The 15,368-nt window shown below is 51.6% G+C and overlaps 1 protein-coding gene across 1 annotated transcript in view; it reads left to right on the top strand.

Moving 5' to 3' along the window:
* The first annotated feature begins 2,694 nt into the window (after positions 1 to 2,694).
* The window catches only part of ZNF687 (zinc finger protein 687), a 52,684-nt gene continuing 40,010 nt past the window's right edge, over positions 2,695 to 15,368 (top strand). The window contains exon 1 of the mRNA XM_030541779.1: positions 2,695 to 2,832. The gene's annotated coding sequence lies outside the window, so the exon portion shown is untranslated. The remainder of the gene's footprint in view (positions 2,833 to 15,368) is intronic.

Raw genomic sequence — 15,368 nt, 5'->3', positions numbered from 1 at the left:
TTGTCCATTTTGTTCCCCTGAATGGCCTTTTATGCAGCTGAAATTCCTGTTTGCTTCTGGTATCATGTAGATGCCCCAAATGAGAGCAGGGCCCCATACTTTTGGGTGTATCACAGTCCTTGCCCCAAAGGCTTGCAATCTAAATAGTCAAGGCAGCCAAAGCCGGGAGGGGAAGTAGAGGCACAAAGATGAAGTGGTTTGCACAAGAAACAACAAATTCTGCATCTTGGCAGGGGGTTAGATTAGACTGGGTGACCCTTGCAGTCCCTTTTGTGGTTCTATGTCACACAGCAGGTCAGTGTCAGCTGCTCCCCCCACCCTTCCTCTGTATGACTGGAGGGGTGTTAATGGGCCACTTCACCTTTGAAATACCTGTTAACTACTTATGCTAAACAGTCTGTTCCACCTTGTATTTAGCTGTGACACCCTGAGGGCTTGTCTATATGTACAGTGCCGCAGCGTTTAGTGAAGAGGGTAGCTGAGCCCATGGGAGAAGCCCTTCTGTACTGTTTACACCAGGAGTTTGGGTCAGAATAATTTCATCGCTCAGGGGTGTGGATTGTGTCCTGGTCTGTACTACACAGTTGGGTCAATATAAGGCAGCTCACGTCAGTGTACACACTACAGCCTCAACCAATGTCAGCGTACACACTACAGCCTTGCTCCAGCTGGTGTAAGTGCCCTGCTATACTGACATAACTCCACCTCCATGAGAGGCCTAGGGCTTATGATAGGGCAACGGAGCATTACTTACATCAGTAGTTGGCTGTCTTGTCAATTTCATGGCTCCCCAGCTGGGCTGTCACCCAGGCTCCCAGCTTCAGCTGCCCCCCTGAACCCTCCTAGGGAGGCCTGCTGCCCCCCAGGGTCCCAGCAGCCTGGCTGCCCTGCCCCAGACTCTCAGTTCCTGTCCCATCTCCAGATGCAACTTACTACAGTGGCTGTAAGTTGGCCTAACCTAGGTTGATTTAAGACTGTAGTGTAGACATGCCCTCATGAGCACCACAGTTATACCAACATAAGTCTGTGGTGTGGACAAAACCTGAGTAAGTTTCCCAGTCCTGAAGAAGAGCTGTGTCACTCAAGAGCTTGTCTCTTTCACCAACAGAAGTTGGGCCAATCAGAGATATCACCTCACCCACCTTAGCTTGCCACTGCTGTACTTGTCACACATGCAGTGGGGTGTGCAGGGGGAGTTTAGCAGAGACCACAACCCACCATTTAGTCTTTTAAAAAAAATCTCATTGGGGCCCAGTTTCATTGCTTTTTAGGGGCTGGGTCTGCCTGATTGTTGGACTTTTCAACTGGCGACCCTGCTTTGGGTGGGGAGCAGCAACTGACATCTGAGATGAACATGGCCCTGAGGCTATCATCACCCCAGCCTGGCTGAGTGCTCTATGGCTGTCTCTGCTGAACTCACTTCCTGTCTGCGGGGCAGGGAGAGTTTGAGACAGGAAGTCAAGGGCCTTGCAGGAATGAGCCAACTGAAAACTCTGCTGAGCCTTAGCCCTTTACAGGCCATGTGTCAGCATAGCTCCTTGTAGCTAGAAATCTCCCAGAATCCTCTGCTCTCCGGCTCCCAGAATCCTTTGCGCCCCAGCTCCCAGAATTCTCTGCTCTCCTGCTCCCAGACCCCATTGCCCTTCCTCGGATGGCAGCAGCCAATGCAATCATTGGAGGACTGTTTACAATCAAAAGGGGGTGGCCCAAGGGGGTGGGTTTGCGATGCGAGTGGTCTCAGCCAATCAGCGGTGCTAGCAGCTGGGTATGGCCTTCTCATAGGTGGAGAGCGGCTGCAAGCCGTGGAGGCTGTAGCCAATGAGGAAGGGAAGAAGGGGTAAGGTAGGCAATGCACAAGGCATCCAATAAAATGTGAGTGGTTAGTCCTGATTAACATACCCGCCACCCAATAGGGAAGGCAATGGGTAGGAACTGATGTGAATGACAGCTTTATTCGCCAATTGAGCTGAGATTTTGTGAGGAACGTTTTGAGTGACAGATGCCCAGGCCAATTGGAAGGACAGAGTGAGGGATCCCTCTCCATGGCAGCCAATGGACTTGGGCGTGGAAGGAGGCCATTCCTGAGCTACGTTCCGCTGGTCCTTGGGGTTTGGGGTCGCGGGGTGACAGCCTCCCTAGCTAACGGGGAAGCCCTTCAGGGATTGTCCTCAACCAATCGGCCTAGGGAGTCATCCAGTTGAGTATGGGGCTCCCCAGTATTAGGCTAGGCAGTTGGGTGTCATCTTGATTGTCAAGCTTTCTGGCCAATAGAGGCGAGGATCAGCCCTTGAGTGACAGTCAGGAGAGCCAACGAGGATCAGAGTGGGCGGAGCAGAGATAATTGACATATTTCCCGACTAATGGAGAACGAGATAGTGGCTGCAGCCGCTGTGCTTCAGACCAATGGGGTATGACATAGGCGGGGGTAGCCTTTGAGTGGCACAAGCGACCATCAATGGGAACAGCATACGGTAGGCGGTATCAGCCTCGGAGTTGCTTGTTTCCAACCAATGGGAAATGAGATAAGAGAAGGAAGCCCTTGAGTGAGAGATAATATAGCCAATGGAGCGGGAGGAGGGTGGGAAGAGCCCTTGAGTGCCAGGCCCGCCTGCCAATGGGGTCGGTGTAAGGGAGGGGCGAGCCCCAGCGGGCAGGGGGCGGGGGGAGGAGGGTGAAGCAGGAAGTGGCTGAGGAGCAGCTGTAGCCGGAGAGGGGCCTTGGGGCTGGGATCGGAGCCGCCCCCCCCCTCCAGGAGCTGGAGCCGGGACCCTCCTCCGCAGCGCCCGGCCAGCCGGGGAGGAGCCGCCGCCGCCTGAGCCCAGGGGCCAGCGGGTAAATCCCCCCCCCGCGCCGAGACCCCCCGATCCTCGCCGGCCTGGAGCGGGGGCTGCACCCCAGTGCCTGGGCGCCCCCGTACAATGCAAATGGGGAACAAGGGGGGGTCGTATTATGCGGGCCCCCAGTTCCTGGGGGGTCTCCCCGCCCCCCAGCGCGTGGGGAGTGAGTAAGGGGGAGGGGTGTTTCTGTACCCCCGAGTGGGGAAGGGAAATAAAGGGGTCTCCCCAGGAGCCCCCTGATTCCCAGGGAAGAGGTGGGAATACGGGAGTGCCCCAAATGGGGAATAAGGGGGGGTCGTATTATGCGGGCCCCCAGTTCCTGGGGGGTCTCCCTGCCCCCCAGCACGTGGGGAGTAAGGGGGAGGGGTGTTTCTGTACCCCCGAGTGGGGAAGGGAAATAAAGGGGTCTCCCCAGGAGCCCCTGATTCCCAGGGAAGAGGTGGGAATAGGGGAGTGCCCCAAATGGGGAAAATTAAAAAAGAGGCCTCAAGCCCCTCCCCCGCCCCCCAGGTTCTTAGGGGTCTCTAGGCACCCTCAGACACAGAGAGTGAATAGCAGGCTCTGGTGGCCCTTCATTTCCTGGGGAGGAGGGTGTGACTAAGGTGGCGTGTCTCTCTGGTCCTCCTCAAACACGGAGAAGGTGAACAAGGGAGTTTTATGGGGTTTCCCCCAGATGTCAGGGAGGAGTGTATGACTAAGGGGACTAGGTGCCCCCCAAATGGGGAAGTGGCTAATGGAGGTTTTGTGGGACTCTCCCATTCCTGGGATCTCCCTCAGCTCCCCAGTGCCTGGGGAAGGTTGTTTGAATAGGGGGTATTTCTCTGGGACCCTGGACTATGGAGAAGGTGACTGAAGGGGGATCTCATTATGGGCCACCAATTTAAGGGGAGTGGAGTCTGGATTGGGGGGTCGTCTCCCCCCAGCTCAGTGGGAGCAAATAATAGTGCTCTTGCACTCAGGGACTGTCCCCTCTATGGCCACCCCCGAGCTCCTGTGGGTGTCTCACCGCACAGCCCTTCAAACTCCTGAAATGGAAACAAGGGGTTGGGTAGGTGGTCCTGCTCTGAGACCCTTTTATTCCCTCAACTCTCCCTATGTGTGCGTGGGTGGGTGTAATACAAAGGAGTGGACGATCAGGGTTGAACCTTGTGGGAAGGGGGATGGGTTCTGCAAGGAAGTTGTGTACAGTATTAAAATGTAACTGTTCCATTCTGCTTCAGTCTATCCTGGGCTTCGGTCACTTCCTTTTGAGGCCGCTTGCCTTTTGTTTGATAGGAGGAAGGGTTGTTAGACATCCTGGGCGTTTGGTGTTTTGCTTCAGACCCAGTTACGGCCTCCTGGGCATCTCCCCCAGAAAGCCGCCTCTTTCTAGTCTGTGACTCTGCGGAATCATATCGCAGGGCAGTCTTGTGGCTCTGCAAAATAAAGTTGTTTGTGGGAAGAAGATCAGATTTTTAAACAGAATTAAATCTCTCTGTAGTCGGCTGTAAGTAAGATCTGCTTTCTTCTGATGTTTAGGTTGTATCTGATCTAAGCAATGTCCCAGGATTTAGCATGAGGGCCAGCAGTCACTGATGACAGTCTATTTGAGTGTGTGAAAAATCGCCCGTCTGTTCTGTGACACAGTGTGGTTCCGTCGATGCTAGCAGTTCCACCGTCTCTAGCATAGATCAGGTGTGCAGGGGTTTTTACCGCTGTCTTCCTATTCTGGTGTAGAGGACAGTGGTATGAACACCAGTGAGCTATACCTGTGCTTTCACCTTTGGCCTTAATCCTGCAGTCTCAGCTGTGTAGGGGGGACCTTACTTTTGCATGGAGACCAAGTGAAACCCGTAGGGCTCTGCAAAGATGCAGGTGTCTGCCTGCGGCTGATTGTAACATCAGGCCTTAGCAGTGGTGGAAGCATTTCAGAAAATTACCCAAATAGCAGGTTTTTCTGACGCGGATATGTTGTTTTTGTTCCTTTTAGGGGCCTACTCTTGTGTGGTGCACGTCCTGCATCGTTCGCTCAGCGTTTTGCAAGGACAGGGACCTTATACGGTTTTCTTGATCTCTTCCATCTCTGACTTCTGGAATCTTCTAGGTCATCTGTTTTAATCTCTGCTTTTGCTAATGTAGGATTGTCCCTTACAATATGTTTTGCAGGCTTTAATTTATTTGTACCGGAAAGCATCTAAACACTTCTGGATACTGTACAAATATTAATGTGCTAATAGAAGCTGTGTGCAGTTATGGAACAGGGTCACTGGTGTGTGTGTGTGTGTGTCTAGAGTGAGAGAACTACTTTATCTCCTTCCTTTTCCCCCTTGGCATTGCTATACATGTGTGACATCATCTGTTTTCAGTGTTGGACTGAAAGGAGAGATCCTGGCTGAGTCTGAAACTTGCATTATAAAACTTAATATGGTGAAAACAGAATGAAAGTCCATTGGCATAAAGATAACAGTGGGGTCCTCTAGAAATCTCAGAACATCAATCTCAGAACATCAATCTGGGTGTTGTTTTTGATGCCGGATGACGTGGGGAGGGTATGTTAGAAATGCACCAGTAGATGGTAAAGGGGTTTGTAGATTTCCAGGTCTGGGAAGTCTCCATTGCCGTATGGTTAAAACATTGAAGTAGGACTCAGGAAATACAAGGGGGTTCAACTGCTGACTGTCATTGACCCACTGGGTGAGTTGCTTCCTCTGTTTATGCCTCGATTTCCCATCTGGAAAATGGGGATATTTCCTTTCCTCCCACCTTTGTCTTGCTTGGATTGCAGGCTCTTTGGGGTAGCTGCTGTCTCATACTACGTGCGTATAGAACGCTTTACAAAATGTTGATTGAAGTCTCTAGGCCACTACTGGAACACTACTGCTGGAGAGGAATGTAATATTACCCATTGCTTCATAAAATGTTCATTTTAACCTGTTTGTGCTATTCTGGTGGCATGATTCAGTAGCTACGATAGCACTGCCTTACTCACTAAACAGCATTGTCTAGTGGTACTAGAAACAGTAGCTTTTCTTCCTTTCTCTGCCGGGAAAATCAGGCCTTAGCTGCATTAGGGAATTACCTCAGTGCCCGCTGCGTGTGTGGCAATGCCAGGCTGAGGCGCGACTTGCATCTGTGCAACTTGACGGCTGGCTAAATGAGTGCAAATGCAAATTATCGCTTGATGCGGCTTCCCCTCTCTACACCAGGGCTTAGCACTGATGCTACTGCCCAGATGTGTGAAATCGGGGCACGTTCCTAGTGTAGACGGGTCCTGGCACTGTGACCTTGGGGTAAGTCAGTTCTAGATTTCAGGCCTTAGTTCCCCATCTGTAAAATAGAATTAATACTGGGGGTGGGAGTGGTAATGCTTAGTGCTCGCCTAGATCTCGGTGAATTATCCACTGCGTAGGCCTTGTCTATGCCAGGAGTGCTTTGCTAGTGTAGGTGCTAAACCTGCAAAGTGCTCCTAGTGTGTTTGAAGTTTGTACCACCAAACTGCACACACTTATAGCTTATTCCAGCCCCTAGAGCGGGATACGCTACCCTGGCAAAAGCACAGGGTAGCTGCTGTAGCTGTATCGCCGCTAGCACAGGGCTGCCAGCATAGCTTTGTCCGTCAGAGATCTCATTCTTCAGGCTGGCGGAAGCCTGTAGTGTGGACACTGTCCCGAGTGCAGAGTACTGTCCCATGGGATCTCGTTTTCCACCTTAGACCGGCCGTTACTCAGACTCTGTCGGGTTTTGTTTTGTTTGACAGAATCGCTCCTTTCTCCTCGTGTTGATGCTGAGACCAGTTTGTGTTAAAAAAACAACTTAAACAAAAGCCTGCCAATGTTTAAAAACTTCATTTTCCAGGCTGGCCAAATTCTAAGCAGCCCTGGATCTCAGCCACCACTTGTTTGTTTGGTGTCTCCAGAAATTAGCAGATGGTAGAGACTTAATGCTGTTAAACCTATGGGAATTTAATCACTAACCAGCCTCTAGTCGGGTTTATGTCTCCTCTCCTGCAGGGACAGCTGTGATCTGCTGGTAGATGGAGCGCAGGACTGGGAGTTAGGGTTTCATTTCAATTTATTGCTTTGTTCCTTGGGTTCCCTGCTTGCTCCATGGGGAAACTGGAACTTCCCCAAACTTTGCACAACAGTTCTTAGGATTTCCTATTGTAAAAGGGTTCAAGTTGGAATTCTCAGTGCACCTGCCTCAGTAGTTAAATTCCTGGGGTGGAATCCGTACATTGGGTGTGGATCCAGGAAGAACAGTGTTGGCTACTGATGGGCGAAGGGGGCTGGGCATCAGGACCGCTGGGTTCCACTCCTAGATTTGATTCCAGAAGCTGGGGAGCGATTTTAAAGCGTGCTGCCATGGTGAGAGCTAGTCAGTTTTAAAAAATAAGCTAAGATGATTTCAGGTATATTATCTGCCCCCTTGGTCCTCCTTATTTCTTTTTTTATATCTCGTTCTCTCCCCTCTTTCACACAGCAGCACCTACACAAGCAAAAGGGGGAAATTTGTGCCTAGTTTTTCTGTTAATCCTGTATAATCAAAATGCTTATTAACACACAGGGGAAAAGCACAAAGAAGGTACTGTTAAATGCACAAAGGAGACATCTGGAAAAAACAGAGGGATTTTGCGACTTATTTCTTACAGTGAACTTAAGTCTGGCTTGTTTAAAAAAAGATAAAATAGCAGGTACAAAATCTTCAGGCAGACGTATATTTAGCTTAGATCCTTTTCTGTTCCCTGTCACTGGAGAGAAGCCATTGTTTGTCTTTGCAGAGGTGTCCTCCTAACTCAGGGGAAGGCAACCTCCTAACTCAGGGGAAGGCAACCTATGGCACGCATGCCGAAGGCGGCACGTGAGCACTCACACTGCCTGGGTCCTGGCCACTGGTCCGGGAGGCTCTGCATTTTAATTTAATTTTAAATGAAGCTTCTTAAACATTTTTAAAACTTTATTTATTTTATATACAACAATAGTTTAGTTCTATATTATAGACTTATAGAAAGAGACCTTCTAAAAGTTTTAAAATGTGTGACTGGCATGTGATACCTTAAATTAGAGTGAATAAATGAAGACTTAGCACAGCACTTCTGAAAGGTTGCCGACCCCTGTTCTAACTAGAGGCCTGTAATATAGTTGTTTTTCCTCGAAGGAACTCAAAGCGCTTTACAGCTGTCGAGGAGTATTGTTATTCCCTTCTCTGTGCCTCCATTTTCCCCACCTGTGAAATGGGAAGTGGCTTGGCTTTGGTCAGAATAAGTGGCGTTCCACTTGATCTGAGATCATCATAAGCTGGTTTCGCTGGATCTTTCTAATGAGTGAGGCTGTTAGGAGCAGGGGGTTGGACTAGATACCTCCTGAGGTCCCTTCCAACCCTGATTTTCTATGATCTTCCCGTTCAGCATGGAGCAATGTTAAGAGCTGCCTGTTAGTGAAGGGACTGGGAACTAGGACTCCTGGGTTCTGTTCCTAGCCTCTGCACTGACTCACTGTGGGAGCTTATGTAAGTCACTTCCACCTCTCGCAGCTTCCATTTCCCTGTCGGTAAAGAGGGTTGTGAGACTTAATTCCTGGGCTCCTTGGATGCTACAGATCTCGATTCCCTGAGCAGAGCTGCTGATGGGCTGCGGGGGTTAAATGAAAGTACGTGGAAGCACAGCAGAACAATAGTCATAAGGAGGGAGCCCCTTGGCTCCCTCCTCCAAAAATACTCCCATGGCCCTGTAAGGTAATTTAGCCTTGACCCTTGGCTCTGCCTTGAAATCCTGACCATGGCTGAGGCCATGTCTACATCTAAAATTTTGCAGCGCTGGTTGTTACAGCTGTATTAGTACAGCTGTATAGGGCCAGCGCTGCAGAGTGGCCACACTTATAGCAACCAGCGCTGCAAGTGGTGTTAGATGTGGCCACACTGCAGCGCTGTTGGGCGGCTTCAAGGGGGGTTCGGGGAACGCGAGAGGAAACCGGGAAAGGAGACCAGCTTCGCTGCGGTTTGCTCTCGCGTTCCCCGAACCACCCTGCAAACCGCAGGGAAGGAGACCTGCTTGCTCGGGGGTTCGGGGAACGAGAGAGCAAACCGGGAAAGGAGACCAGCTTCGCTGCGGTTTGCTCTCGCGTTCCCGGAACCACCCAGCAAACCTCAGGGAAGGAGACCTGCTTGCTCGGGGTTTGGGGAATGAGAGAGCAAACCGGGAAAGGAGACCAGCTTCGCTGCGGTTTGCTCTCGCGTTCCCGGAACCACCCTGGAAACCTCAGGGAAGGAGACCTGCTTGCTCGGGGTTCGGGGAACGAGAGAGCAAACCGGGAAAGGAGACCAGCTTCGCCGCGGTTTGCTCTCACGTTCCCCGAACCACCCTGGAAACCTCAGGGAAGGAGACCTGCTTGCTCGGGGTTCGGGGAACGAGAGAGCAAACCGGGAAAGGAGACCAGCTTCGCTGCGGTTTGCTCTCGCGTTCCCGGAACCACCCAGCAAACCTCAGGGAAGGAGACCTGCTTGCTCGGGGTTCGGGGAACGAGAGAGCAAACCGGGAAAGGAAACCAGCTTCGCCGCGGTTTGCTCTCGCGTTCCCCGAACCACCCTGGATACCTCAGGGAAGGAGACCTGCTTGCTCGGGGTTCGGGGAACGCGAGAGCAAGCCGGGGAAGGAGACCAGTTTGATTACCAGAGGCTTCCTCAGGTATGCTGGGATACCTGCTTATTCCACGGAGGTCAAGAAAAGCGCTGGTAAGTGTCTATATTTGATTACCAGCGCTGGATCACCAGCGCTGGATCATCTACACCCGAGACAAAACGGGAGTACGGCCAGCGCTGCAAACAGGGAGTTGCAGCGCTGGTGGTGCCCTGCAGATGTGTACACCTCCTAAGTTGCAGCGCTGTAACTCCCTCACCAGCGCTGCAACTTTCTGATGTAGACAAGCCCAGAGAGTTCATGGCCAGCAGAAGGTGTTGCACTCTTCCTCTGCTCGATCTGGAGTAGGGTGACCAGACAGCAAGTGTGAAAAATCAGGATGGGGGTGGGGGGTAATAGGAGCCTATATAAGGAAAAGACCCAAATATCAGGACTGTCCCTATAAAATCAGGACATCTGTTCACCCTAATCTGGAGGGGCCACCTCATGCGAGGGAGAGTTTAATCCCTCTGGCCCGTTCAGTCCTCACCCTCTCTGCTGAATCCCCCAACAAGGGGGCCACTTAGCACCAGAAGTGCTTGCGATGTGGCTCTCCATTCCCTAGGAACGGGACTGCGATTTGGCTGTACGCATTCCATGCAGGCTGAGCAGCCAGGAGATAAAAGTGACAGCCAGGGGCTCAACCTGCAGTGTCTACACGGACCCTGCATCACCCTGACATAAGGCCTACGCCTCTCGTGGAGTTGTCATGGTGGTGTGTGGGGCACCAACGTCGACGGGAGCAAGGCTGGTGTATGTACACTGGTGTAATTAGGATGACGAAAGGTGCCTTACACCGACCTAACTCTGTAGTGTAGACCAAGCCTCTCCTAGCTGATGCAGCTGTGCCTGCAAACTGCCTGGTGTAATTAGCCCTAAGAGACAGTTGATACCAGCCAAAACACCTTTATGCAGCTATAAGTGCGTCTACACTAGGGCTTGTACTGGCATAGCTGTGTCAGCAGAAAATCACACCCCTAATCGACATAGCTGTGCTAGTATAAGTTGTAAGTGTAAATCAGACTGCAGACCAGTGATACTTAGACTGAGGCCCGGGAGCTGCAAGTGGCTCTTTAGTGGGTCTCCTGCAGCTCTTTGCAGCACATGATATTAAAAGGCTGGGTGATTCATTATCAACTAGTCTAACTCGCTAATCAGTCAGGATGCGTTTACTGTGTTGTTAACCAATTGTAGGCCATGTCTACATCTAAAATTTTGCAGCGCTGGTTGTTACAGCTGTATTAGTACAGCTGTATAGGGCCAGCGCTGCAGAGTGGCCACACTTACAGCAACCAGCGCTGCAAGTGGTGTTAGATGTGGCCACACTGCAGCGCTGTTGGGCGGCTTCAAGGGGGGTTCCGGGACCGAGAGAGCAAACCGGGAAAGGAAACCAGCTTCGCCGCGGTTTGCTCTCTCGGTCCCGGAGCCAGCCAGCAAACCGCAGGGAAGGAGACCTGCTTGCTCGGGGTTCCGGGACCGAGAGAGCAAACCGGGAACGCCGCGGTTTGCTCTCTCGGTCCCGGAGCCAGCCAGCAAACCGCAGGGAAGGAGACCTGCTTGCTCGGGGTTCCGGGACCGAGAGAGCAAACCGGGAACGCCGCGGTTTGCTCTCTCGGTCCCGGAGCCAGCCAGCAAACCGCGGGGAAGGAGACCTGCTTGCTCGGGGTTCCGGGACCGAGAGAGCAAACCGGGAACGCCGCGGTTTGCTCTCTCGGTCCCGGAGCCAGCCAGCAAACCGCGGGGAAGGAGACCTGCTTGCTCGGGGTTCCGGGACCGAGAGAGCAAACCGGGAACGCCGCGGTTTGCTCTCTCGGTCCCGGAGCCAGCCAGCAAACCGCGGGGAAGGAGACCTGCTTGCTCGGGGTTCCGGGACCGAGAGAGCAAACCGGGAACGCCGCGGTTTGCTCTCTCGGTCCCGGAGCCAGCCAGCAAACCGCGGGGAAGGAGACCTGCTTGCTCGGGGTTCCGGGACCGAGAGAGCAAACCGGGAACGCCGCGGTTTGCTCTCTCGGTCCCGGAGCCAGCCAGCAAACCGCGGGGAAGGAGACCTGCTTGCTCGGGGTTCCGGGACCGAGAGAGCAAACCGCGGCGTTCCCGGTTTGCTCTCTCGGTCCCGGAACCCCGAGCAAGCAGGTCTCCTTCCCTGCGGTTTGCTGGCTGGCTCCGGGACCGAGAGAGCAAACCGGGAAAGGAAACCAGCTTGATTACCAGAGGCTTCCTCCTTCCACGGAGGTCAAGAAAAGCGCTGGTAACTGTCTACATTGGATTACCAGCGCTGGATCACCAGCGCTGGATCCTCTACACCCGAGACAAAACGGGAGTACGGCCAGCGCTGCAAACAGGGAGTTGCAGCGCTGGTGGTGCCCTGCAGATGTGTACACCTTCAAAGTTGCAGCGCTGTAACTCCCTCACCAGCGCTGCAACTTTCTGATGTAGACAAGCCCGTAGTCGATAAAATAATACTTGGTCCGAATTTTATTTATTTATATGTGGGTAACGTTGATCGCTAATTTGGCTCCGGAACCACTGAGGTCTGAGTATCACTGCATTAGACTGTGTCTATACTACAGACCTCTGCCAGCACAGCTACGTGGGCTGTGAAGAGGTGTGATCTCTGACCAGCATGGCCGTGCCAGCAGAAGCCCGTAGAGCCTAGTGTGCACGCAGCTATGCTGCCAAAGCTATGCTCTTACTGATATGGGTTCTTTTCCTTGTGGTGGGTGGATTTACTGGAATTCCTCTACCCATGGGCATTTTAATTTCAGAATAGCTTTCATGCTTTAACTGGACACCCTACCTTATTCCAGAGTAACTTCCCCGTGGACACAAGCTCCTCCATCTCGTCTCTGGGCAGGCCGGCCAACGGTCATCAGGTTCTGCCTCTTGATTTACTTGGAATTGGTCCTGCTTTGAGCAGGGGTTGGACTAGATACCTCCTGAGGTCCCTTCCAACTCTGATATTCTATAATTTTATGATTTTCCTGGGGGAGTGATGTTTGAGAGTCCTTATGAGTTTTAGGCCTGGTCTACTCTTAGGTTACCAAAAGAACAGGAGTACCTGTGGCAACTTAGAGACTAACACATTTATTTGGGCATAAGCTTTTATGGGCTAAAGGCCACTTCATTGTATGCATGCATGGCAAATACAGTAGGAAGATATATATACACAGAGAACATGAAAACATGGGTGTTGCCATACCAACTCTAACAAGACTAATCCATTAAGGTGAGCTATTATCACCAGGAGAAAAAGCTTTTGTAGTGATAATCAGGATGGCCTATTTCAAACAGTTGACAAGAAGGTGTGAGTAACAGTAGAGGGAAAATTAGCTCGGGGAAATAGTTTTTACTTTGTGTAATGACCAATCCACTCCCAATCTTTATTTAAGCCTAATCTGCTGGTATCCAGTTTGCAGATTAATTCCAGTTCTGCAGTTTCTCGTTTGGAGTCTGTGTTTGAAGGTTTTTTTGTTGAAGAATTGCGACTTTTTTCTGTAGTTGAGTGACCAGGGAGGCTGAAGTGTTCTCCGACTGGTCAGGAATGATAACATTCAAAAACATTGGATTTGTGTCCATTTATTCTTTTGCGTAGAGACTGTCTGGGTTGGCCAGTGTGCATGGCAGAGGGGCATTGCTGGCACATTGGTAGATGTGCAGGTGAATGAGTCTCTGATGGGGTGGCTGGCATAGCTACAGCGTTCAGGAGTGAAGATTTCAGACCCCCGAGCGCTGGAGCTATGCCAGCCTAACCCCGTGTAGACGCAGCGAGGTCAACGGAAAATGCTTCTGTCACCCTAGCTACTGCCGCTCAGGGAAGTGGTGTAGGCTGTAGACTTTCATCGCTGTAGGGTGCGTCTTTGCTGGGGAGTGGGAGGGGGCATTGCGCAAGGAAACATGCATAATGGCCAAATTCCAATCACCCACCCCTCCCTGGGAAGGGAGGGGGAAACAGCCTTGAATGGCTTCCAATGTCAGATCAATAGGTGTGGCTGAGTATTGTTTCCTACCTGGGCCTCTGGAGAGGTGAAAGGAGCCATCACTGAGCACTCCAGAGACAGGAAGGCATGAGGGCAGGGAATAGATACGGGCCCTTTCCCAAGAGAAATGGACACAAGGGAACTGATTCCAGGAAGTAACGGGTTGTCCTCACTAAGCGAGTGGGCAGCCATGGATTCCACCAGGGTACATTCATAATTAAGCTCTGGTAGAGCCTTGAAAAGTAACATTTTCTGTAACAGACTGTAGAGCGGCCACACTTCCTGCATCTAGCGGCTAACGTCTAAAACCCTGCTGCTTTTATTTCTTCTCGGCTGTGCTGTAAAATACTCCTATCTGGAATGGATCAGGTGGGGTTGGAGGTTGGAATTCTGACCAGACCGTTTTTGGGGAGCGCAGCGGTTACCTGTCCTTCCTGGCCAGGGAGGGTTCAGTTGCTGATGTGGGAGAGAGGGCGGGCCATGGAGGGTAGGGAAAGGAGAGACTGTGTGGTAGTGGGGTTCATGGAGTGGCGGGAGATGTAGAGGAGAAGGCTCTTGCACCAAAGGGTAGATTATGTGGCTAGACAAGCAGGGAGGAGCATAGAGAGAGTGGATCAAGGTGGTTGGCTGGCGCTAATCCACAGTGGGATTTAAAACCGAGGCGGAACAGGCTCCTGAAACAAATCGAGCTGGTCGGGATATCAGAGGAAGGGGGTGAAGGTGTCTCTGTCACCTTGTATGTGTGAGGTCAGCAGCAGCACATGCTGGGGTCTGCAGAGCTGGGTCTATGAGGAGCACTCAGTTTCTTGCCCATCCTTCTGGAGATGCACCAGCACATGAGGTGTGGCCTAGAGGCATTCCTTACAAACCGTCCCTTGTGAGACACTCGCTTATCTCCATGTCAGGAAATCGTTCCAACAATAACTGACTTTGTTGGGAACCACGTTCTGTAAGCTACAAAAGCCTAGAGATTCAGGGCAAATGTAGCAATGTCCTTGCCACTGACTTGGATCCTGTACCCCCAAAAGCTCCTAGATTAGGCCCCCTTGCTGACCATTTTTGTAGCATGGCTTTGGAAACACCTAGGGATGGAGACTTTTCACCAATTGAAAAACCATCTTTGAAGCCCTCTTAGCCCTGTCCCAAACAGCCCTGCTCCAGCATGCAGAGAGAGCGCAGCTCCACCTCTGTTCTCATCTGTTCATGCCCTTCTGAAACCTTCTCCTTTGGGGCTGAACCTTCAATCCTTTCCTTGGTTGATCTCAGCCCAGCCTTTTGTGGAAAGCTCCGTGTCTCTCTCTGGGTCTATTTCATTTGTTGGGTGGGGGAAGACACATACTGGAAATGACCCCGTGGCTCAGCAGTAGCCCATGAAACAGCTGAATTGAGTCATATATGGAAGTCGCGCCTCACAGAGCAGGTGCCCAGCATCTTCTAAGGTGACAATTTGATTATGAATTTTGTACTGAGTTAGCAGCAAGAGCTACGTCCCTCTGCTTTGTCATGGTTGGGGACAGGCCTCATGATATCTTTTGGGCTCGATTTGTTGGGTAGCTGGGGCCAGGAGAGTACAAGAAACCAATTGGAATACAGACCAAGGAGTCAGGACGTCTGGGTTCTGTTCTGAGTGTTGCTATTTACTTGCTGTGTGTCCTTTGTCACCTCACCATGCCTCAGTTTCCCTATCTGTGAAATGGGAATGATTCTTCCCTACCTCTGAGGGTCGAGGCTTTCATCTCTTAATGCCTATGAGGGGTTTGAGCTTGTCATCTCTGTTAAAGTGCATATGACAGGGAAAGCTTTTGGTGCCAGGATATTGGAGAGACACGGTGGGGGAGGGAATATCTTTGGTTGGCCCAGCCCTTGAGCTCACAGAGCTCTTCTTCAGAGGGGCTTTAGTGTTTG

Source organism: Gopherus evgoodei, chromosome 24, assembly GCF_007399415.2.
Source record: "Gopherus evgoodei ecotype Sinaloan lineage chromosome 24, rGopEvg1_v1.p, whole genome shotgun sequence".
Lineage (NCBI taxonomy): Eukaryota > Metazoa > Chordata > Testudines > Testudinidae > Gopherus > Gopherus evgoodei.
The sequence above is the reverse complement of the archived record's forward strand: the minus strand, read 5'-3'. Positions and strand labels throughout refer to the sequence as shown.